Raw genomic sequence first — 25,559 nt, 5'->3', positions numbered from 1 at the left:
GTTTTTCAACACTCAACAGTTTCCTGTGTGTATCAAGAATGGTCCACCACCCAAAGGACATCCAGCGAACATGACAGAACTGTGGAAAGTATTAGAGTCAACATGGGCCATGCTTGTGGAATGCTTTCAACACCTTGTAGAGTCCATGCCCCAATGAACTGAGGCTGTTCTCAGGGCAAAAGTGTGCAGCTCAATATTAGGAAGGTGTTCCTAATGTTTTGTACACTCAGTGTATTTCTACCAAAGACACAGCACACCATGATTTCATTGATTTAATATGATCACAGATTGAAGATATGTATCATCAAGAAATCCAATACATGAATGGACGATACAGTTCATATCATAAGCAGCGTAACCTCTATTGGTAAAAAGTTTCACTGTTTCAGTTTTAACAGTTTCAAAATGAACCATGATCTGAGAATTTCACAAGGTGTATATTGTTTTGTCTTCACAGAGACAAATCATGCCATCACGTTTGCAGCAGAAGCAGTGTTGTGTAGATGTGTTTTGCGTGACTGATCTCTCCTTAGGTCCTGTCTTTGAAGCTGATCTTGGAGGCCAGGGTTACAGCAGAAAGACCTCCATCTCCATTACCCACTCACCCTTGGATGTGCATCAAGAGCATCAGAAGGACACCTGGAAAGAAATACAAAATACATGTTACAGGTATACAACACCATTTCCTGGTTGAGGTCTTGCTACCTTCCAAGTAATAGCAATATACAATAATTAATTTATCTGGATAAAAGGGATGAATTGCCTGTCCTTATATTTTACCCTGTGTAAATTCATGTTTTTCCCTGCTTTATGCTTTATGGTTACCGTAACGCCTTTCAGATGTACTTTTAATGATATGTGCCATTTTTTTCCTCCCTTTTATTTTTTTTATTTTTGGTGTAAAGCCCTCTGTAAGAAATGTGTTATATAAAAAAGATTGACTGATTGATAGGGACAGCAAGCAGTGGGTTTGGCCCACCAGCAGAAGGCGTATCGTCACACATCACACCACGCCACATGCTGCCTCACCCAAAGATCATGCGTGGCATGGGGCAGGGCGGGGTGAGGTGGGGGGAGCCAGGGGGAAGAAAGAGGCCAGGGCTCCCAGGTGTGTGAGTAATCACCCGTCTCCCAAGGCAAACACTGATTGGGAATCTGAGAAGCTCTTTCGCACCGAATGTGGATCTCCCGTTCATCTACCGATCGTTCAGTGTGCTGTTGACTTATGACTGCCAACATTTTCGAGTGATTCTACATGTAAAATCGGTTTGCACTCGGTTCGCAAGTACTCCTGGCTGGCAATCGCTATAGGTGTGTTCGAGCCCTAGAGAGAGAAGGTGTTATCTCTTTGCCCGACTGGCCGACCGGGGACATCAAACACCAACCAGCCAAATCCTTCCTGCAAAGACGAGGAAATTACTGATTTACAGACCCTGGTTGTGTCTACAATCCAGGCCTGTCTGCAAAGGCTAACTTCAGCACACATATTCTACTGCATGGTTTATTCTCCCAGTCAATATATGAGTTGGCCTAAATAAAATGAACATAAAAGCTTGCCCCGCAGACAATTGGATAATTAGTACTTTATGAAGTGGCACTACAGTTTGTAGTACTATATGTTACTGTACAACATACCAAACAGTTCAACTGTAATTCACAGCACTTCAGCGGTCCTCACTGAGGGGAATACTGTTCAACATATAGTCAAATCTGCCTGGCTTAAAGACAATCTCTTGAGTGTGTTTAGAAAATTAAGGACCTTGATTTTTTCATAATTGTCAATTTTATCATTTTATTACAGCTAGCTTACTGTGATGGGCTTCTATTTTAATTGATGCAATACAATTAAAGCGTGACTTATTTCATTCCCCACTACAGTGAACTGCATATGTCGGCTCTGCTATATTTAAATAGCATTAAGTAATTGGAAAAACACAAGAAGGGAAGGCAGAACATGCAACCAAAGGGCAAAATTGTCTTTGTGGATTTATTTTTCCCCCTATAAATATTCCAGAGGTTTTTCTATCATGCCCAAGTTTAGGGCAGAGAGGAAATAGTCTTTAAATGATACAGAAACTAATTTAGGATAGCTTGTCCAAAGAGATATACTTTCCACCCTAGAACGAACATTTGCCCCAAGCCGGTACCTTCAGTACAAAAAATGCTAATGAAGTTGATCTCTTAGCCATTCCAAACTAATTGCGTAGTTGAGATTACAAAGTATTCAGTTGTTAATTTAAATAGTACCATATAATACTCATAGTCTCCATAAATATGTAGATGGTAATCGGTGGCTGTAGGCTGGCTTTAAATGACACTGTCACTAGCTGCCAGAGCAACCCTCATTCACTAGGCCTCTGTAAGGGGAGGTAGCTAGGTCTCACTGCACACAGCAGGCCTACAGTGGCTTGCGAAAGTATTCACCCCCCCTTGGCATTTTTCCTATTTTGTTGCCTTACAACCTGGAATTAAAATATATTTTTGGGGGGTTTGTATCATTTGATTTACACAACATGCCGACCACTTTGAAGATGCTAAATATTTTTTAATGTGAAACAAACAACAAATAATACCAAAAAAACTAAAAACTTGAGCGTGCATAACCATAACCCACCCCCACCCCCCCACCCCCCAAAGTCAATAATTTGTAGAGCCACCTTTTGCACCAATTACAGCTGCAAGTCTCTTGGGGTATGTCTCTATAAGCTCGGCACATCTAGCCACTGGGATTTTTGCCCATTCTTCAAGGCAAAACTGCTCCAGCTCCTTCAAGTTGGATGGGTTCCGCTGGTGTACAGCATTCTTTAAGTCATACCACAGATTCTCAATTGGATTGAGGTCTGGGCTTTGACTAGGCCATTCCAAGACATTTAAATGTTTCCCGTTAAACCACTTAGCAGTATGCTTAGGGTCATTGTCCTGCTGGAAGGTGAACCTCCGTCCCAGTCTCATATCTCTGGAAGACTGAAACAGGTTTCCCTCAAGAATTTCCCTGTATTTAGCGCAATCCATCATTCCTTCAATTCTGACCAGTTTCCCAGTCCCTGCTGATAAAAAACACCCCCACAGCATGATGCTGCCATCACCATGCGTCAGTGTGGGGATGGTGTTCTCGGGGTGATGAGAGGTGTTGGATTTGCGCCAGACATAGCATTTTCCTTGATGGCAAAAAAGCTCAATTTTAGTCTCATCTGACCAGAGTACCTTCTTCCATATGTTTGGGGAGTCTCCCACATGCCTTTTGGCAAACACGAATTGTGTTTGCTTATTTTTTTCTTTAAGCAATGGCTTTTTTCTGGCCACTCTTCCGTAAAGCCCAGCTCTGTGGAGTGTACGGCTTAAAGTGGTCCTATGGACAGATACTCCAATCTCCGCTGTGGAGCTTTGCAGCTCCTTCAGGGTTATCTTTGGTCTCTTTGTTACCTCACTGATTAATACTCTCCTTGCCTGGTCCGTGAGTTTTGGTGGGTGGTCCTCTCTTGGCAGGTTTGTTGTAGTGCCATATTCTTTAAATTTTTTAATAATGGAGTTAATGGTGCTCCGAGGAATGTTCAAAGGTTCTGATAAAAACATTTACCCAACCCTGATATGTACTTCTCCACAACTTTGTCCCTGACCTGTTTGGAGAGCTCCTTGGTCTTCATAGTGCCGCTTACTTGGTGGTGCCCCTTGCTTAGTGGTGTTGCAGAACAGGTGTATACAGTGGGGGAAAAAAGTATTTAGTCATCCACCAATTGTGCAAGTTCTCCCACTTAAAAAGATGAGAGAGGCCTGTAATTTTCATCATAGGTACACGTCAACTATGACAGACAAAATGAGAAAATCACATTGTAGGATTTTTAATGGATTTATTTGCAAATTATGGTGGAAAATAAGTATTTGGTCAATAACAAAAGTTTCTCAACACTTTGTTATATACCCTTTGTTGGCAATGACACAGGTCAAACGTTTTCTGTAAGTCTTCACAAGGTTTTCACACACTGTTGCTGGTATTTTGGCCCATTCCTCCATGCAGATCTCTAGAGCAGTGATGTTTTGGGGCTGTCGCTGGGCAACACCGACTTTCAACTCCCTCCAAAGATTTTCTATGGGGTTGAGATCTGGAGACTGGCTAGGCCACTCCAGGACCTTGAAATGCTTCTTAAGAAGCCACTCCTTCGTTGCCAGGGTGGTGTGTTTGGGATCATTGTCATGCTGAAAGACCCAGCCACGTTTCATCTTCAATGCCCTTGCTGATGGAAGGAGGTTTTCACTCAAAATCTCACGATACATGGCCCCATTCATTCTTTCCTATACACGGATCAGTCGTCCTGATCGAAAAACAGCCCCAAAGCATGATGTTTCCACCCCCATGCTTCACAGTAGGTATGGTGTTTGGATGCAACTCAGCATTCTTTGTCCTCCAAACACGATGAGTTGAGTTTTTACCAAAAAGTTATATTTTGGTTTCATCTGACCATATGACATTCTCCCAATCCTCTTCTGGATCATCCAAATGCACTCTAGCAAACTTCAGACGGGCCTGGACATGTACTGGCTTAAGCAGGGGGACACGTCTGGCACTGCAGGATTTGAGTCCCTGGCGGCGTAGTGTGTTACTGATGGTAGGCTTTGTTACTTTGGTCCCAGCTCTCTGCAGGTCATTCACTAGGCCCCCCCGTGTGGTTCTGGGATTTTTGCTCACCATTCTTGTGATCATTTTGACCTCACGGGGTGAGATCTTGCGTGGAGCCCCAGATCGAGGGAGATTATTAGTGGTCTTGTATGTCTTCCATTTCCTAATAATTGCTCCCACAGTTGATTTCTTCAAACCAAGCTGCTTACCTATTGCAGATTCAGTCTTCCCAGCCTGGTGCAGGTCTACAATTTTGTTTCTGGTTTCCTTTGACAGCTCTTTGGTCTTGGGCATAGTAGAGTTTGGAGTGTGACTGTTTGAGGTTGTGGACAGGTGTTTTTTATACTGATAACAAGTTCAAACAGGTGCCATTAATACAGGTAACGAGTGGAGGACAGAGGAGCCTCTTAAAGAAGAAGTTACAGGTCTGTGAGAGCCAGAAATCTTGCTTGTTTGTAGGTGACCAAATACTTATTTTCCACCATAATTTGCAAATAAATTCATTAAAAATCCTACAATGTGATTTTCTGGATTTCTTTTTCTCAATTTGTCTGTCATAGATGATGTGTACCTATGATGAAAATTACAGGCCTCTCTCATCTTTTTAAGTGGGAGAACTTGCACAATTGGTGGCTGACTAAATACTTTCTTTCCCCACTGTATATACTGAGATCATGTGACAGATCATCTGACACTTAGATTGCACACAGGTTAACTTTATTTAACAAATTATGTGACTTCTGAAGGTAATTGGTTGCACCAGATCTTATTTAGGGGCTTCATAACAAAGGGGGTGAATACATACGCACGCACCACTTTTCCGTTATTTATTTTCTAGCATTTTTTGAAACAAGTTATTTTTTTCATTTCACTTCACCAATTTAGACTATTTTGTGTATGTCCATTACATGAAATCCAAATAAAAATCAATTTAAATTACAGGTTGTAATGCAACAAAAGTGGAAAAACGCCAAGGGGGATGAATACTTTTGCAAGGCACTGTATGTAGGCAAATATCTAGGCTATAATTGCAAGAGGAAATCACTAATAGTGCAACTGCTTTTTACCATTTGAAGAACGCTATAAAAAGATGATAAATATCATGACATTAGATGCAGTTGAAGTGCTTCAACACTAAACCCAAAGCATCAGTGTTATCCCCAACATCTTTAACAGAAACTAATGGCATGTGCTGCCTATGGACATAAATGGCCTCATGGATGCCAAAGTATTGACAACAGTAACAATAAGTATACAAACAAAGTATTGCTTCTTTCCCCTCAAACAAATAGAACAAAGAATTACAAAACTTCAGTCTTGTTCACTTTCCCCCCTCCATTTTCCTCTTTCTCTCGCTCTCTCATTTTCTCCCCCCTCTAAAAATACAGCGACAACGCCATGAGGCTCTCTAGTCACTATTGTGTGCCTGATAGTTCATTGTTCTCAGCTGATCAGCCATGGTAAATGTGGAGCCCTGCAACTCATTACGTATTCTCAGTCCCTCGGAGCAGAGCAGAGGTGGCCATGGGAAGTTCCTGCTGGCAGCCTACCCTGGAAAGAGTGCAAGGCTTGATAAATTACCTGCCCCGGCCCGTCTGGACACCTTGTGAGTCCATCCGTCCCTGTCCTGCTCCCCTCCCTCCCCATGGTTAAAGAGCTCCAGCTCTCCCTTTGACTGTCTGTGGACAAGTCCTGTCTGTTCATCCCTCATCCCCACTCAGTCTCAGTCACAGCTCCCTCCTCAGGTTTAACTGTGGGACCGTGAGCAGAGTACACCCCACCACTCCCATTCTCCTCTCCTGTCCCCACATCCCCCCTGTCACGCACTGTTTACAAACACTCACTATCTACTCCTGCTTTGGCCCAGCACAGAGTGGGCGGAAGTAGGACACAGTGTGTTCTCTACTTATTTCAGAGCAAAACATTTTCTTATCTATGTTTAGGAGAGAGGTTAATTGTTTAGAGTTGTTCATTAGGAGACTAGAATTCGTTTTTTATGTTTATGGTTTGTGTGGTGTACAATCGTGGTCAAAGGTTTTGAGAATGACACAAGGATTGGTCTTCACAAAGTTTGCTGCTTCAGTGTTTTTAGATATTTTTGTCAGATATTACTATGGTATATTGAAGTATAATTACAAGCATTCCATAAGTGTCAAAGGCTTTTAATGACAATTACATTAAGTTTATGCCAAGAGTCAATATTTGCAGTGTTGACCCTTCTTTTTCAAGACCTCTGCAATCCGCCCTGGCATGCTGTCAATTAACTTCTGGGCCACATCCTGACTGATGGCAGCCCATTCTTGCATAATCAATGCTAGGAGTTTGTCAGAATTTGTGGGTTTTTGTTTGTCCACCCCCCTCTTGGGGATTGACCACATGTTCTCAATGGGATTAAGGTCTGGGGAGTTTCCTGGCCATAGACCCAAAATGTTGATGTTTTGTTCCCCAAGCCAGTTAGTTATCACTTTTGCCTTATGGCAAGGTGCTCCATCATGCTGGAAAAGGCATTGTTCATCACCAAACTGTTCTTGGATGGTTGGGAGAAGTTGCTCTCAGAGGATGTGTTGGTACCATTCTTTATTCATGGCTGTGTTCTTAGGCAAAATTGTGAGTGAGGCCACTCCCTTGGCTGAGAAGCAACCCCACACATGAATGGTCTCATGATGCTTTACTGTTGGCATGACACAGGACTGATAGTAGCGCTCACCTTGTCTTCTCTGGACAAGCTTTTTTCCGGATGCCCCAAACAATCGGAAATGGGATTCATCAGGATTCATCATTCAGCAGTCCAATCCCTGTACCTTTTTCAGAATATCAGTCTGTCCCTGATGTTTTTCCTGGAGAGAAGTGGCTTCCTCGCTGCCCTTCTTGACACCAGGCCATCCTCCAAAAGTCTTCGCCTCACTGTGCATGCAGATGCACTCACACCTGCCTGCTGCCATTCCTGAGCAAGCTCTGCACTGGTGGTGCCCCGATCCCACAGCTGAATCAACTTTAGGAGATGGTCCTGGAGCTTGTTGGACTTTCTTGGGCGCCCTGAAGCCTTCTTCACAACAATTAACCTCTCTCCTTGAAGTTCTTGATGATCCGATAAATGGTTGATTTAGGTGCAATCTTACTAGCAGCAATTTCCTTGCCTGTGAAGCCCTTTTTGTGCAAAGCAATGATGATGGCACGTGTTTTCTTGCAGGTAACCATGGTTAACAGAGGAAGAACAATGATTTCAAGCACCACCCTCCTTTTAAAGCTTCCAGTCTGTTATTCTAACTCAATCAGCATGACAGAGTGATCTCCAGCCTTGTCCTCGTCAACACTCTCACCTGTGTTAACGAGAGAATCACTGACATGATGTCAGCTGGTCTTTTTGTGTCAGGGCTGAAATGCAGTGGAAATGTTTTTTGGGGATTACGTTCATTTTCATGGCAAAGAGGGACTTTGCAATTAATTGCAATTCATCTGATCACTCGTCATAACATTCTGGAGTATATGCAAATTGCCATCATAAAAACTGAGGCAGCAGACTTTGTGAAAATTAATATTTGTGTCATTCTCAAAACTTTTGACCACGACTGTAGAAACACATTTTTATTTTTTTCTCAACTCTCTCTGAGGAAACTGTGGCAACTTCAACTCTGGTGAAACAGAGAGAAACTCCACCCTTGAAGGCCTCCTCTAGCCTACCTCTCCTTAGCTTGGGTGTTCTGACACAGTAAACCAGTTCTGTTGGTATGAGCTGGATGTGAGGGACAGCAGTAACTAGGCTACCGTGCTAGAGAGAGGGGGTTGGGGGATGGCTGGCCGTTTGTATGGCTTGACGTGACAATAATTAGAGTTGACTCACCCTCTCCCTGGTTATAATCCGCTGGATATACTGCACTCATACAGGTGTCCAGAAAATCCAATTATCACAACCATGGCAGGGAAAACTAGGGGGGAAAGACAGGAGAAAATCAGAAAATCATTGCCCCGTGTAGATCAGTTGGTAGAGCATGGCGTTTGCAACGCCAAGGTTGTGGGTTCGTTTCCAACGGGGGACCAGTATGAAAAAAAACAATGTATGCACTCACTAACTGTAAGTCGCTCTGGATAAGAGCGTCTGCTAAATGACAAAAAAAATATATATATTATTTATTAATTTTTTACATTTCAGACTTTAGATGAAACTCCCTGGCTGCACATTATAAAGCTTAAAAAATTATCATGTTTAAAATAAATCTTGGATATGTGGGTTAGTGCTGAGCGATTCGTTTTCGGTTCAATTATTAAAAAGAAACACGGTTTTCGATATTTTTTTAAACATGAAATTAATTATGAATTAATGACATTCAATTGCTTTTAGAGCTTTTTAATGGAAATTCCAAAGCCCAAAATAGTGAACATTCAATTGCCCAAACATTGAAAATACTACATTGTCTCTGTCAGGGCCACATTGGGTAGACATCAATAGAAAAATTGGAAATTATTTATGTATATTATTTACTTTTATGACTTTATTATTATATTTACGTCATTTAGCAGACGCTCTTATCCAGAGCGACTTACAGGAGCAATTAGGGTTAAGTGCCTTGCTCAAGGGCACATCGACAGATTTTTCACCTAGTCGGCTCGGGGATTAGAACCAGCGACCTTTCGGTTACTGGCACAACACTCTTAACCACTAAGCTACCTGCCGCCCCATTATGTTGTATTCCTTCAAGTCATCATCTCATCTCTGTTCAGGCAGTAGCAGCCATATAATGTTATCTCTGTGCTCCCCATACTGTACTGTCTTTTGTCATTCTATAGGCAAGCCTGCCGAAGTACTGTATGCTGCAGAGCTGTCTGACAAAATAACTTTACTAGTTCTTCAAAGTATGTAAGGCATACTTTAATTGACTGTCACTCTCTATCGCTCTCGTCATTGTGTTGTGTACATTCCTCTCTCATGCGGTCTGTGTGTTTCTAACCCGCAGCAGGCGTAAAAGTGTATCTGTCAGGCTCAATGGATTATGGTCATTGTAGTTCATTACCACATTTCTGCGCTGAACTAGGTTTAATATTTGCTTAGTGAAAACTACAACTCCTTTTAGCCCAGCGTCCCACATAGTTCTTGACTTGACTTCTCTCGTGAATGATTTTATTTAAATGTCGCTTTGCGCTCACACCTGAAACTAATGAAATTGAATTCAAGTAATTGAACAGACGTCGATCAATTAGTTGTTTAATAACCACCAAAAAAATCTTGGTTAATCGCTCAGCACTAATGTAGGTGTTTTGTGTCCATACAAGAGCATCAAAAGTTGTTAAAGTAAGAGAGGAGGAACCAGTCTCACTGCAAGATTGAGTACATCATATAACAGCAGAGGATAGACTTTTCCACCCTGCTGTTGTTAGCAGAGGAGGAGGAGTATTAGTGCTTCCTTCCCTGCAGGGTCCCAGTATTCCCCCACTCCTCCATCCTCTCATCCCACCAGCAACAAAGGCCTGGAGCCTGGGCCACTCCTCCAGCCAGACGCCTCCAGTAGCACCATGCTGGGGGCTGTGGGAGGAAGCCAGAGTGCCCCTATACCCCCTCTGTCCCCCTCTGCTCTGTCCCCGCAACCCCAACCCCGTGGCCCAAACATGTGGGCTCAAATCCCGTCAGTGCGGCCAGGCGCACGGCTGGAACAAACTCTCGACAGATGGAGTTTGCCTCTCCTATACCACACTCTCCCCTTAGAAGTCCTGCTTCTCCTCTCTGACCTGAGTGATGGCTGCCCTGGGACAGGCAGATGTGTTCCCATACTAACTATCATGGTACACAGAACAACTTTGTTTTGATGTCAAGAAAGATCCCAGATCACTGCATTCCTGCACAACAACATTGACAATTCCTACACTTGGTTTGATACATCACAGTTTTCATCTCTATGACTTGTCCCTATACATTTGACATTTTAGTCATTTAGCAGACGCTCTTATCCAGAGCGACTTACAGGAGCAATTAGGGTTAAGTGCCTTGCTCAAGGGCACATTGACAGATTTTCCATCTAGTCTGCTCGGGGATTTAAACCAGTGACCTTTCATTTACTGGCCCAATGCGCTTCACCGCTAGACTACCCACCGCTCAATGAGGACTGCAGGTTACAGTATTAGAAATGAGTTGAAGGGTCAGTCCTTTTTCAATACTATAGTACAATCCAAAGTAAATGTATTATTTAATTAATAATCGCTAGACAATGGGATGTGTGAGCAGAGAAAAATGCATCTTTAAACATGACAAGTGGACAAAGCTGACTATCGTAAAACTGACTATCCTACCGATCCTTGACTTCGGCGATGTCATTTACAAAATAGCTTCCAACACTCTACTCAGCAAATTGGATGTAGTCTATCACAGTGCCATCCGTTTTGTCACCAAAGCCCCATATACTACCCCCCATTGTGACCTGTACGCTCTCGTTGGCTGGCCCTCACTACATATTTGTCGCCAAACCCACTGGCTCCAGGTCATCTATAAATCACTTCTAAGCAAATCCCCGCCTTATCTTAGCTCATTGGTCACCAAAGCAACACCCACCCGTAGTATGCGTTCCAGCAGGTATATCTCACTGGTCATCCCCAAAGCCAACACCTCCTTTGGCCGCCATTCCTTCCAGTTCTCTACTGCAAATGACTGGAACGAACTGCAAAAATCTCTGAAGCTGGAGACACTTATCTCCCTCACTATCTTTAACCATCAGTTGTCAGAGCAGCTTACCGATCACTGCACCTGTACACAGCCCATCTGTAATTAGCCCACCCAACTACCACATCCCCATATTGTTATTTACATTGTTATTTATTTTGCTCATTTGCACCCCAGTATCTCTATTTGCACATCATCTTCTGCACATCTATCACTACAGTGTTAATGCTAAATTGTAATTATTTTGCACTATGGCCTATTTATTGCCTTACCTCCATAACTTACTACATTTGCACACACTGTATATAGATGTTCTATTGTGTTTTTGACTGTACGTTTTTGTTTATTCCATATGTAACTCTGCGTTATTGTTGTTTTTATCGCACTGCTTTGCTTTATCTTGGCCAGGTCGCAGTTGTAACTGAGAACTTGTTCTCAACTGGCTTACCTGGTTAAATAAAGGTGAAAAAAGAAAAGCGCTGTGTGTGAGCGTAATGAGTCTAGACTAATCCATCCTGAGTTTGGTCAATAAAAACAAGCATCCCAGTGGGACTTCACCCAACCGTTTTCAACAACCGTTAAGCAAAGCAAATATGAAACTAAAGTATTCAATTGTACTACCTACATATTTAACAATGGAAATTAGCAAACGTAACAAATCCTGCTCTGGAAACTGCCTTCCTAAAGCCATCTTCATACCGTCATAACAATGTAGTATGCTGTCGTGACAATGTAAAGTAGACCTGAAGGTTCCATAAAGGGTTACACGTCTCCAGCTAGTGTCCTTAACTAACATAAATAGACAAGGTTTTGCCAATGAAAGTACAGTTTAACCGTGAGTATCTCCAGAACCCTCCCAATTCCACTGTGTCCCTTAAGATGCTCTCATTCATTTTAGATTGGGTCTAAATGGAGTCTTACTCTTTGTGACCAAGGTTTTGAAATGAGAATAATTCATATTCAAATTGTGACTTGAACCATCCTAACCATCCTAATAAGATATTCATTATTTCCATTTCAGATATGGTGAAATTCCACTGTGCTTTACAGTACATCACCTCGTATTGGAAACACTTTGCCCCTGCTGCCCAATCATACTGAATGACTGGAGAAGGCAAGTGCTTCACAGTTAATGTGGTTGGTGACACACAGAAACATTGGGTTGTTGACTTGAAATAGGCATCTTTTAAGGGCCTTAAACTTAAATAATGTCATTGTTCCTGAGCACAGGCCAGCTGCAGCAGAGGACCAACACTGCGCTACAGAGGAGGTGTTTCCACCGCACAGTACTCTTATGACAAAGCAGGAAATAGTTCACAGGGACATGCCACATTCCACAAGGGCCCAATGCGGCTTTCTCTCTGCACGTCAGACTAGTGTGTGACAGTAGTAGGGGTGAGGGAACGCTTGCACAATGCCTGGTGACATTAAGGGACTGAGAACTGGGAAGGGTCTCTCTATGAAACGTCATCACCAGAATAGAGTTCAGGAATGTACACTATGTTTTTCTTTATATACGTGAAGAGAGTAGGGTGGGTGTAGGAACTCCATGGGGCAGCAGGTAGCTTAGTGGTTAAGAGCGTTGTGCCAGTAACCGAAAGGTCGCTGGTTCTAATCCCTGAGCCGATAGGTAAATCCCCGAGCCGACAGGTGAAAAATCTGTCGATGTGCCCTTGAGCAAGGCACTTAACCCTAATTGCTCCTGTAAGTCGCTCTGGATAAGAGCGTCTGCTAAATGACGTAAATGTAAATGTAAAATGTAATGCGTTGTACTGGTTTGTTCATGAGGGAAATCCAAGGCCGGTGCACAAGAATAGAATGGGGACCAGGGTTGAAGACACTAAAAAGTGACATACTGTAGATACTGTAAGTAATCTTAAAATTATGGAGTGGATTGTGGTCAGATGTGTGAGTTGATCAGTAGTCTTTCTTCGGTCTCTGAGTAATTTCCACTAAGCTGTTCTAAAGACCATCCAATGGCAGTCTTCCAATGCCTGAGTTCATATTCTTTGTGCCACTCTCAATTTGGAATAGTGATAGTTGGGCCTGCCAATCTCTCAAGGCATTGTAGAAAGCAACCAACCAGGAAAAACAAGCATGGCAAGCTTCTCAGAGGTAATGGGAAACGTCTGAATATTATCATTATCACCCTCACCATGCTTTGTGTATCTGGGAGCATCTAGATTGAGTAATTATATTTTTCAGGCAATGGTGCTATACACAAATTAATCACTTTAGGGTTGTCATTTGAACATGAAGTCCCTCTTAATCTTGTCCAAAGGAAACTATTGTTGCCTCAAGACAGACAGGCCTGTACCAAGACAGACAGGCATGTACCAAGACAGACAGGCCTGTACCAGAGACAGACAGGCCTGTACCAAGACAGACAGTAGGGAGCAGAAAATAAAGAGTGGCCTTGTGTTGGACTACATACTGCAGCTGCCTCACGTTCTTTCAGTAGTTTAATACACATAGCCATGTAATGAATGGGGGCTGCTGTGTGACTATATGTTACTGTAGGCATCTAGCTCCTATAACCCCACTACAGGCTGATCTGAGGGCTCCACTGCGAGGCATCGCCATCATAATTCTTCCCCATCATAAAGAAGACCTGTTGGGGATCCATGTGGTCTGTCTGTCTGTCTGACAATATCCTGCCTTCAGGGCATGCCCATGGCCCATGCCAGCCAGACCCAGTTGTGTTCTTTGGCTTGGCAGTGTCTCTGAAGCACAGACTGTTCACTCAACTTGGAGTCGCTCAGAGGAACTTTATCAAAGATGTAGATAAACAGGTTCAAGTAGGGTAAAACTTTTGAATAGTGATACTGCCAGGGATGAAGAAGAAGATCCTCATTGCAATGTCGACAATTCCTTTCCATTGCAAACATGTTTAGAAATATACAGAATTGTTTAAAGTACTATTAGCTTGAGACCAACAAGGATTGAAACTATATGCTGAATTATGATATACTTTGTTAAACGCAGATTTCCCAGAATGCATAGTGATCGTGTTTTCTTTGAGTGCCTCTGCTTCAGACAGTATGCTAGTTGTTTTTGTGCCAACATGTAATTCTAATTTGCAAGGAGAACTGCAGGTGGCTTTACAGTGTCCTAGCCAAAGCATTAAATAAACAGAGGTGTGTGCCTACTTTGATTATCCATTTATTCTGTTACAGTTGAAGGACAGGAGCAGCGAATCAAAAGGTTCATTTTCAGGATGTCACAGCTCTGAACGTGAACAATGAACATTTGTATTGTATTTTCAAAGTTTGAGCCACGTGATCACTGTTTGTATATCATTTACCCACACAATATCAAATTTTTCATACATAGAGTGCATTTGGAAAGTATTCAGACTCCTTCCCTTTTTCCCCATTTTGTTACGTTACAGCCTTATTTGAAAATTGATAAAATATTTTTTTGTTCTCATCAATCTACACACAATACCCCATAATGACAAAGCGAAAACAGGTTTGTAGAAATATTAGCACATTTATTAAACAGAAATACGTTATTTACATAAGTATTCAGACCCTTTACTATGAGACTCGAATTTGAGCTCAGGTGCATCCTGTTTCCATTGATCATCCTTGAGATGTTTCTACAACTTGATTGGAGTCCACCTGTGGTAAATTAAATTGATTGGACATGATTTGGAAAGGCACACCTGTCTATAGAAGGTACCACAGTTGACAGAGCATGTCAGAGCAAAAACCAAGCCATGAGGTCGAAATAAATTGTTTGTAGAGCTCTGAGACAGGATTGTGTCGATGCACAGATCTGGGCAAGGGTACCAAAACATTTCTGCAACATTGAAGGTCCCCAAGAACACAGTGGCCTTCATCATTCTTAAATGGAAGAAGTTTGGAAGCACCAAGACAAGACTCTTCCTAGAGCTGGCCGCCCGGCAAAACTGAGCAATTGGGGGAGAAGGGCAATGGTCAGGGAGGTGATCAAGAACCCGATGGTCACTCTGACAGAGCTCCAGAGTTCCTCTGTGGAGATGGGAGAACCTTCCAGAAAGACAACCATCTCTGCAGCACTCCACCAATCAGGCCTTTATGGTAGAGTGGCCAGACGGAAGCCACTCCTTTGTAAAAGGCACATGACAACCCGCTTGGAGTTTGCCAAAGGCACCTAAAGGACTCTGAACATGAGCAACAAGATTCGCTGATCTGATGAAACCAAGATTGAACTCTTTGGCCTGAATGCCAAGTGTCACGTCTGGAGGAAACCTGGCACCATCCCTACAGTGAAGCATGTTGGTGGCAGCATCATGCTGTGGGGATGTTTTTCAGCAGCAGGGACTGAGAGACTAGCCAGGATCGAGGTAATGTTGAACAAAGCAAAGTACAGAGAGATCCTTGATGAAAACCTGCTCCAGAGCGCTTAGGACCTCAGACTTGGGTGAAGGTTCACCTTCCAACAGCACAACGACCCTAAGTACACAGCCAAGACAACGCAGGTATGGCTTCGGGACAAGTCTCTGAATGTCCTTGAGTGGCCCAGCCAGAGCCCGGACTTGAACCCGATCGAACATCTCTGGGGAGATCCGAAAATAGCTGTGCAGTGACGCTCCCCATCCAACCTGACAGACCTTGAGAGGATCTGCAGAGAAGAATGGGAGAAACTCCCCAAATACAGGTGTGCCAAGCTTGTAGCGTCATACCCAAGAAGACTTGAGGCTGTAATCGCTGCCAAAGGTGCTTCATCAAAGTACTGAGTCAAGGGTCTAAATACTTATGTAAATGTAACATTTCCGTTTTTTCTTTTTGATAAATTTGCAAAAAAATCTAAAAACCTGTTTTTGCTTTGTCATTATGGGGTATTGTGTGTAGATTGATGAGGGGGAAAAAACAATTTAATCCAGAATAAGGCTGTAACGTAACAAAATGTGGAAAAAGTCAAGGGTTCTGAATACTTTCCGAATGCACTGTATGCATAGGCTTTACTGATATTGTGTGTTGCTTTGGATGCTATGGAAGTGTCAGCTAATTGACCATAACTCTATCAAAAAACAACTTCCTTATCATTAACATTCCCCCAAGATATTCTCCTTAGATAGATAAAGCCTATGTTTGTGGAGGATATGATGAATAAACAGGGTTGAAAAGCAGAAGTCCTGTTGTGTGTGTGCATTGCACTCTCTGACAGAGCTCTAGCTAGCTGTACGCTAGTATGTTTGTCCCAGTGAAAAGAGGGGCTATGTTCAGCCCAGACTGGGCCCCCATAATGCTGCAAACGCCATGGATTTGGAGCTCTCTTTTGTTGTCTCGTCAATGCTGACATCACACTGCTGATGGGCCAAATTCCCTCTTTCTCCAGCACCAGCACTTTTGAAACAAAACTGCCATGACACTGATGAGTAATGCCAACTTGCCAAAATAATCCCTCATTAAATCACACACAAGCACGTGTGCGCATACTCACACAGGCACACAACTGAGTGCGACCAATAAATCCAAAAGGTAATCAGAAATATATTGCTACTGCCACAAACACTTTTCATTAAGCCTCTACAAGTGGACCTGGCACTTACACTGTTAGTCTCTGACGCTAACTCGCCTGTCCTTCCCCAACAACACATCAACATGGAGATCTGACCGTGTAAAATCCCCCTTTCACATTTTAACAAACAAATACTGAAACATTACTAGGAACAGCGTCTAAATGTGGCAGATATTATTATAGGCATTACATATCTTAATGACAAACAGTTGTGTAATTGCAGAAGACATGAATGATGTGGTCATGTTGGTATTGGTATCTAAATGATGTGGTCATGTTGGTATTGGTATCTGAATGATGTGGCCATGTTGGTATTGGTATCTGAATGATGTGGAGAGAGGGATTGACAGGTTTTCCATTAGAATGGAGTTATAAGACACAGAGAATGTAAGGTTAGCTCTGTGCTTACCCTTCAGTGTTTACAGAAACATTTGCATAGGAACACATGACTCAGGCCTCTTTTGTGGGTGATTGATTAGACAAGAGGCTAAACCAAGAGAGGTTCTTCCTCTGGACTGAGTTCAAATTTAGGATACTGTTGCTGAATCCATTCAGTTTGAAAATAATAGTGAAACACTCCATGAGTGTCATCTCCTCCAAATAACAAGCAAGCGTTTTTCCAGTTATAGGGATACACTCTCTTCCCTACTGGAAGAGGAAAACTGTTGAGTTGATACCAGCTCTCAGAAGCATCATGAAGGTCCCACTCAAACAATCAAATTCAATCAATCACAATAGCATCCTCAGGCACTCAGACTAGTGTCCTCCCTCAACACTATCTGTCTCTCACACACACACCCACACCCACACACACACCACCCTCTAGAGAGTATCAATCTGTTTAACACAAATGGCATCATTTGGGAGGCCATGGGTTATATCCAGGACCAAAGAGACAGCAGAAATAGGCTGTGAAGAGCTGCCCTTTATTCACACATGTCCTGTGGGACTCTCCTTGACCATTTCAAAATCACTGAACAAGTTGACACTTTTTTGCAGGGCCATGAGCTCCTCTATCCTCTGAGGGAGGAAACCATATCCTCAATCCACATGGGATGACGTGTAACCAAACGGAACTATGTCATGGAAAATCAATGGTTTCAAAGTCATAAGCATACATGACCATTCTAAAAACATTGGTAGTGCGAAGGTTGAATATTTATATTTTACTAACTTATGTACACTCGATCAGTTAAGTTCATCATTAAATATAGAGATATGTATTAACGTAATTGATTTAATAGACAACTCAGTATGACAACAATATATATATATATATATATATATATACAGTGCCAGCCAAAAGTTTGGACACACCTACTCATTCAAGTGTTTTTCTTTATTTTTACTATTTTTTACATTGTAGAATAATAGTGAAGACATCAAAACTATGAAATAACACATACGGAATAATGTAGTAACCAAAAAAGTGTTAAACAAATCAAAATATGTTTTATATTTGAGATTCTTCAAATAGCCACCCTTTGCCTTGATGACAGCTTTGCACACTCTTGGCATTCTCTCAAACAGCTTCACCTGGAATGCTTTTCCAACAGTCTTGAAGGAGTTCCAACATATGCTGAGCACTTGCTGGCAGCTTTTCCTTCACTCTGCCGTCCGACTCATCCCAAACCATCTCAATTGGGTTGAGGTCAGGGGATTGTGGAGGCCAGGTCATCTGATGCAGCACTCCATCACTCTCCTTCTTGGTAAAATAGACCTTACACTAAGCCCAAACCAGATGGGATGGCGTATCGCTGCAGAATGCTGTGGTAGCCATGCTGGTTAAGTGTGCCTTGAATTCTAAATAAATCACAGACAGTGTCACCAGCAAAGCACCCCCACACCATAACACCTCCTCCTCCATGCTTTATGGTGGGAAATACACATGTGGAGATCATCCGTTCACCCACACCGCGTCTCACAAAGACATGGCGGTTGGAACCAAAAATCTCAAATTTGGACTCCAGACCAAAGAACACATTTCCACCGGTCTAATGTCCATTTCTCGTGTTTCTTGGCCCAAGCAGGTCTCTTCTTCTTATTGGTGTCCTTTAGTAGTGGTTTCTTTGCAGCAATTCAACCATGAAGGCCTGATTCACACAGTCCCCTCTGAACAGTTGATGTTGAGATGTGTCTGTGACTTGAACTCTGTGAAGCATTTATTTGGGCTGCAATTTCTGAGGCTGGTAACTCTAATGAACTTATCCTCTGCAGCAGAGGTATCTCTGGGTCTTCCATTCCTGTGGCGGTCCTCATGAGAGCCAGTTTCATCATAACGCTTGATGGTTTTTGCGACTGCACTTGAAGAAACTTTCAAAGTTCTTGAAATGTCCCGTATTGACTGACCTTCATGTCTTAAAGTAATGATGAACTGTCGTTTCTCTTTGCTTATTTGAGCTGTTCTTGCCATAATATGGATTTGGTATTTTACCAAATAGGGCTATCTTCTGTATTCCCCCCTACCTTGTCATGACACAACTGATTGTCTCAGATGCATTAAGAAGGAAAGAAATTCCACAAATGAACTTTTAAAAAGGCACACCTGTTAATTGAAATGCATTCCAGGTGACTACCTCGTGAAGCTGGTTGAGAGAATGCCAAGAGTGTGCAAAGCTGTCATCAAGGCAAAGTGTGGCTATTTGAAGAATCTCAAATATAAAATATATTTTGATATTTTTTTTTTTATGTGGTTACTACATGATTCCATATGTGTAATGTCATAGTTTTGATGTCTTCACTATTATTCTACAATGTAAGAACTTGTAAAAATAAAGAAAAACCCTTGAATGAGTAGGTGTGTCCAAACTTTTGACAGGTAGTGTATATATATAATTTATTTGTGTGGTTTATTTCTGTTATTTTTTTGTGGTTTCATTGATCAAGTGAAGAGGGCAAATGGGGACTGCATGAACACCCTGATAACTTCACAACAATCTATTGGCAAATGGCTCTCAATCAAACATCTCTAAAAAAATACTGTCAATCTTCTGTATAGATCGGTGAACTCCAGTGACATGTAACGCAACAAACTGACACAACCCTAAGCTGATTAAATAGAACAGCAGCTCTGTGCTGCAAACACACACACACACACACACCAACTCTTTCCTAACTGCTGAAAACTTTTAATGAGCACTTCTAGCACACCCATAACCCACCTTCCCCCTCCCCTCCCACCCCTTACTGAAATCTGTGGAGATCTGTCAGTGCCAACTAAATTCTTACTCAGGTTGTCATTCATGCCTCTGCTAGACAGGGTCACAGGGTTAAAATCGATTTCACAGGCCACCTGGAGAGCCTAGGCTGCGAACTGACTCAAAAAATGTATATCAGACTTAGAATTGCTTACCACCCAGGGCTAGGCCGAGGCTAACACGCCCACTAAAACGTCCCCAGCCCAACAGAAGTTGGCACAGGCAGGTTGGAGCTGTTGACCCTGCAAGCTGACCTCCTCAAACTTCAACTGAATTGTTCTGGCAGTTTCCACGGTGACGGGACACTCCAAGCTTTATCCTACTTAGGCTACTGAAACTAGTGGGACCAAATCTTCTCTCCATAATCTACTGGGCAAAAAAGTTTCATTTCCTTATTTTCTCTGAATGTCCTTTTTATAGGGTACCTATTGTGATTTATTTAGCATTTAGATAGGATTTCTTCAACTGTGTTATGTAATCGCTAATTATATTGATATAATTATCATTTATTATTTACAAAATTATCATTTGTTTATATAACTATAGCTGTGGTTGTTTTTTGTTGTTGTTGTTGTTGTTTTGGAGGAGTTGGCTATGTTTTTGTGCTATTTCTTGTAGTATTAATGTAGTCAAGTCCCACTCTGCCCCCCTCCTCATGTCTGCATAACTGTTATTGAATTCCATTGCTGTCTTTCCATTTTTATTGTCTATAAATGTGAATAAAAGTAGGCTGAATAAAACGATATTCGAGTCTCCCTAATCTTTGTGTTTAGTGATTATTCCTGTCCAAGATTCAGAGTAAACTTCCACTCATACTGCTTCAACAAACTGGACCATCAAAAGGGGAACTTACAAATACTGATTTGTATAATCACACTATTCTGAAAGAACATCAACGTCGTTCTCTTATTAAACCACAATTTCATAACACTCACTTATGTTGACTTTATACACTTTTGTGATACTTATGGATAAAGAGGTTGGGATCAATTCAGTTTTCAACACTTGTTTTGTACGAGGATTTTTCAATTCATTCATTAACTTTAAATGCACTTCCTGAATTGAAAACGGAATTGACCCCAACCCTGATAGACAATACTCTATTTTGAAATATTGTGTGTGTATTTTTTATGCGACCTTTTAGAAAGTGACGACTGAACTTGTTTATTGAGCAGTCCTCTCAAACGCTTTGCTCAGAATTACAGAATAAAGAGTGGTTTGATATTTTACTGTATCCAATGGAAGGCTACATAATCGCCTAAGGGTCATCCTTTGAGCTGCTTCTTACACTGGCCTAGAGCTCAAGACAATCAAAAGTCCTGACAACTAGAGCATTGAGGAATTTGAGTCTGCTTGTAGTGAAAGCTGACACAAATAGTCCTAATCAAGAAGACGATTAATCAATAACTGCACTTTTCAAATGTTTTCTTTTCCATTCCCTGTCAAGTAATGATTTGATCAATTGATCATTTTCTTAATTAATTTTCCATTTCTCAGAATGCCCTCCTTGTGGACAGCAATGTTTCGCGTTTTACATGAATGGTCACTTCGCGAGCGCTAACGCATTTTTCAGCGCAATGCACGACCAAATACAGCTAAGTACGACCAAATACAGCTAAGTAGACTGCGAAAACGTTGTTCTAACTGGATACTTTAATCTACACTTTATTACCTCAAGAATCGATTATATTAACGTCTGATCTCCACACCCTGAGTGCAGTCTCGCCCGGGGCGACTGTGTGATGTAGTGATGTTCTGATTGTGGTTGGATGCACGCGCAGTGGAAAGTGCTAATGGGTTAATGTCCCGCTTATAATCAGGCAAAACTTTAAATGACACAACCTGTCAAAAAATCAATAAGAGTGGTCCAGCTGTCCTGGATCTTCATCTCCTCTTGAAGTCATAACTTGGTCTGACACCATGCCAACTTTGTGGCCTTGCTTCATATGGCCATTACACTTCATGAGTTGAGCAATGAGCCATGGAAATAGAGGGCATTACTGTTTACTTCTAGGCCTACAACTATGGACATTTACAACCAGGACCCAGGAGTCGACTTAACATAGTAAACGTAAATGTGTCTCGCTCCAATTAATATGATATGTTATGTTTAGTCTGGTATGTATTAATTTGTGGATGTCCATCATCCATTTCATATGATATGTTACATAATTCGTATGAGATCTTACAATTTTAAATATGTGTGGCCTACATTAGCTAGGCTAGGGGTTAGGGCAGGGTTTCCCAAACTCGGTCCTCGGGACCACAGGGGGTGCACATTTTGTTTTTTTCCCTAGCACTACACAGCTGATTCAAATAATCAACTAATCATCAAGCTTTGAATCAGCTGTGCAGTGTTAGGGAAAAAAACTAAACATGCACCCCTTGGGGTCCAGAGGACCGAGTTTGGGAGACACTGGGTTAGTGTTAGGGGTTAAGGTTAGGGTTAGGCAGTGCCTAATTTGAGCTGGATCCTGCAGAACAGGATCCGGCTCCTCTAAATTTTGGACTGTTTCTTTCCGGAACCCATTTGCCAGGATCCAGTACCTCTCTTGGCATGAAAAACAATTTTCACTGTTTGTAATGTAAAAACAATAATAAAATCAATCAGAGTTAAGTTCAATCAATCAAGTTGCCTCCTCTGTAATTCTCCTGCCCCCTAAAAAACGTTATGTGAAAACGTACCTGATATTCTAAGAATGGATTCGTGTTCGGCCAGCCCGGGTTTATGGTTTGGCAACATTGTAGCCTGTATAGACCAACGCGTGGCCATTGCTGTGGTGAGAGAGAGAAGTGCGCCTGTATCTCTCACATAGCTAGAATGAGATTCGCTTTCTAGGGTCTCTCTCTGATAGACATAACCCTGCAACTTCAATCTCTGCAGTGTTGCACTTCATCATTTATTTCCTCATAGCCGCAGGAAGGGTGCTGGAGGTGCCGCAGCACCCTCGATACATTTAAATACATTTGCCAACGTTATAGAATTACTGCTGTCTGTTCAGAAATAAAATAAATAATGATGAATACTACACCAGGAGTAGACCTATAATTTAGCCACAGAGGATCAATAGCTTGTTAAAAAAAATAAATGCCTAGCTGTGGATTGTGTGCCTACAGTTGGAAACGTGCAGCAAAATGACAGTGAACAGCATGCAGCCAAAACAGGCCTTTCATAATATTTCAAATACAATTGTGGGAAAACACATGTTGGAAAGCAAATGGATTCTGCTGAAAATAGAATAGTAATTTGTCTGTAGGCTACCAAATATGCTATCAACTTCCAAATAGGCCTATTGAGCGAACAGCATTGTTTTACAAAGTAAAACAAGAGAGGGATAGGGTTTTGGCAGGAGCGCATCTGCCATCGCTGGTGAGTTAGCTGCGCATCATTGGGCGAGTCAGTGAAACTGGAAAGCGTTAGGAGTATAATTTCCTCCTCATATTGTACAATATGTCTCCACACAGCTAGGCCTATGACAAAGTCGTTTTTTATTGATCTCAGATTATCAGTTTGTCAGTGTTAAAGTAGCCTGTCATTTCGATCATTTGTGAGGTATTAAAAAATATTATTATAATGTCTCCAGTCATCTAAAATTATGTAGAATTGCATGAAATGCGTTTATAAAAGGCAAATTATTTCCTTGACCCTAGGCTTAAAAAAATAATGCCTCTACTCTACTGCTCTATGTATAGCACAAAAGCGATGATATGCATGCAATGCTTTATTATAAAGTTTTTTTTTGTCATGCGTTCTGGTACCTCAGAGCCCCTCCCCCCTCTTGGCTCACTTTTTCTTCCAGCACCACCCGATTTACAAATTAAGCATTGGGGTTAGGGGTTAAAGATAGGGTTAAAGGAAGGGTTAGCTTACATGCTAAGTAGTTGCAAAGTAGCTACAAATTAGTAAGTAGTTGCAAATTTTCTAATTAGCTAAAATGCTAAAGTTGTCCATGATGTGATTCGAACACACAACCTTTGGGTTGCTAGATGTTTGCATAATACTACTCTCCTTTAATTTTTGGCTTAAGTAACCTTTTGTCTTATGTAACTATACCAAACAGAAAATATCATGGAAGGTTATATTAAATAAGGGCTAGAAAAAATTACAAACTTTTTTTCCTGTGGCCCAATTAACAAAGCAGGGACTCTCTCTCTCTCTTTCCAATTCAATTCAGTTCAACCTCTCTCTCTCTCTCTGTGATAGCCTAATGAAAAATGTCTCTTGAAGCAGACGGTTGGTTTTACTTGTGGTAGGTAGGCTACAGAACTCGTTTCAGAGACAGCGAAATTTCATCCAGCCACTATTCGCTTTTCTGAGGGAGATGTCATTTCGCGGGGGGGACGACGACGACGACGACGACGACGACACAATGATGAGCTCGTGAGTGACGGAGCTCTGATCTCCCCGATAGAAAGATGCCACCTGATTAAAATGGTTCGCTTGTTCCCCTTCGTCACTCGATCAGCGTGTGAACTCTTCTTATTTATAATCAAATGCAGTGACCGAGTAGCGCCCAAAACAGCATACTTCCAAGTTCCAATCCCGTCTGTTTCATTGCCCTATATTTACTAAACGCAGCTCCCAAAATCCAATACAGTGTAAAGTTTTATAACAAAATAATTCATAGGTTATTATTATATTATTTTGTTAGTAGTATTATTATTCACTGTCTTATGAGTTTAAAAACCATGTGTGGTCGCACAGTAAACATTTTGAACAATATATGAATAATATTTCCCAAAAGTGAGTGTCAGCCCCAGCCAGGATATTGTTTACACCGTGCAGACAGATCCCTGTCGCATTTGAGTCGTGCATCATTATCAGTCACAGAAAAACGCCTTGGATGGTCTCTAGATAAAAACATTTACAGGACCCGCTTTTCCATTCCAGAACTGTTTCTGTCAGAGCAACAGGAGAGGGACCATTCAAAAACTGTGAGCCACGGACCACTCTTGAGTATTAATTAGGGTGATGCAATCCATAGAAACATATGGATTCAACATAATCGACTTTCCAGTTCTGTCGGTAGTGATTGAATAGACAAGTAGTTGGAGGATATAATGTACTGTTTGAGGGAAGTCATGCGTGTAATTGAGTATATTTAACACAACCATTTTTTATGATCAATGATTAAGGGTGAACTAATTACATTTTTCAGCCTCTCTGCTTGTATCATAATTTGACTTTGTAGAGGATGTTGGTTCGTTTGTGTCATACTCTCAGCATTTCACACATTTGGGAGAAACATTTGGAAGGAATAATTATGCGTGTTGTTTATTATTAAGCCCAACAATCTTTATTTTTTTATGTCAGAGCAGGCCTATTTGATGGAGCTTCCTCTAACACGTTGATTGATGTCTCTCACATTCCTGAATAGGTTACTTAAAGATTTGGTCGGCTATTCCTATATATATATTCTCATTTTGATTGTCCTTTGTCTGGCCCTTTCAGTACTCAGACAAACTTTTGTAAATACTTCGTTCTAAAGCATACAGAAAGTCAGCCGCTAGCGAACGAGCTGCTGTCGTAGATGTATTTCCACACACACTCTCGATCAGCCACAGGGATAAACATATTGATAAAGTTGGATAA

General features: G+C 41.7%; 1 long non-coding RNA gene across 3 annotated transcripts in view; it reads right to left on the bottom strand.

The window, feature by feature from the left end:
- Nucleotides 1-258: 258 nt before the first annotated feature.
- The window catches only part of LOC121540260, a 208,506-nt gene continuing 183,205 nt past the window's right edge, over nt 259-25,559 (bottom strand). For all 3 annotated transcript variants that reach the window (XR_005995470.2, XR_005995471.2, XR_005995469.2), the window contains 2 exons: nt 8,457-8,541; nt 259-639 (listed from right to left, as the gene is read on the bottom strand). This is a non-coding gene — a long non-coding RNA (uncharacterized LOC121540260). The remainder of the gene's footprint in view (nt 640-8,456; nt 8,542-25,559) is intronic.

The sequence above is a fragment of the Coregonus clupeaformis genome, chromosome 26, assembly GCF_020615455.1.
Source record: "Coregonus clupeaformis isolate EN_2021a chromosome 26, ASM2061545v1, whole genome shotgun sequence".
Classification (NCBI taxonomy): Eukaryota; Metazoa; Chordata; class Actinopteri; order Salmoniformes; family Salmonidae; genus Coregonus; species Coregonus clupeaformis.
This window is presented reverse-complemented; position numbering and strand designations above follow the sequence as displayed.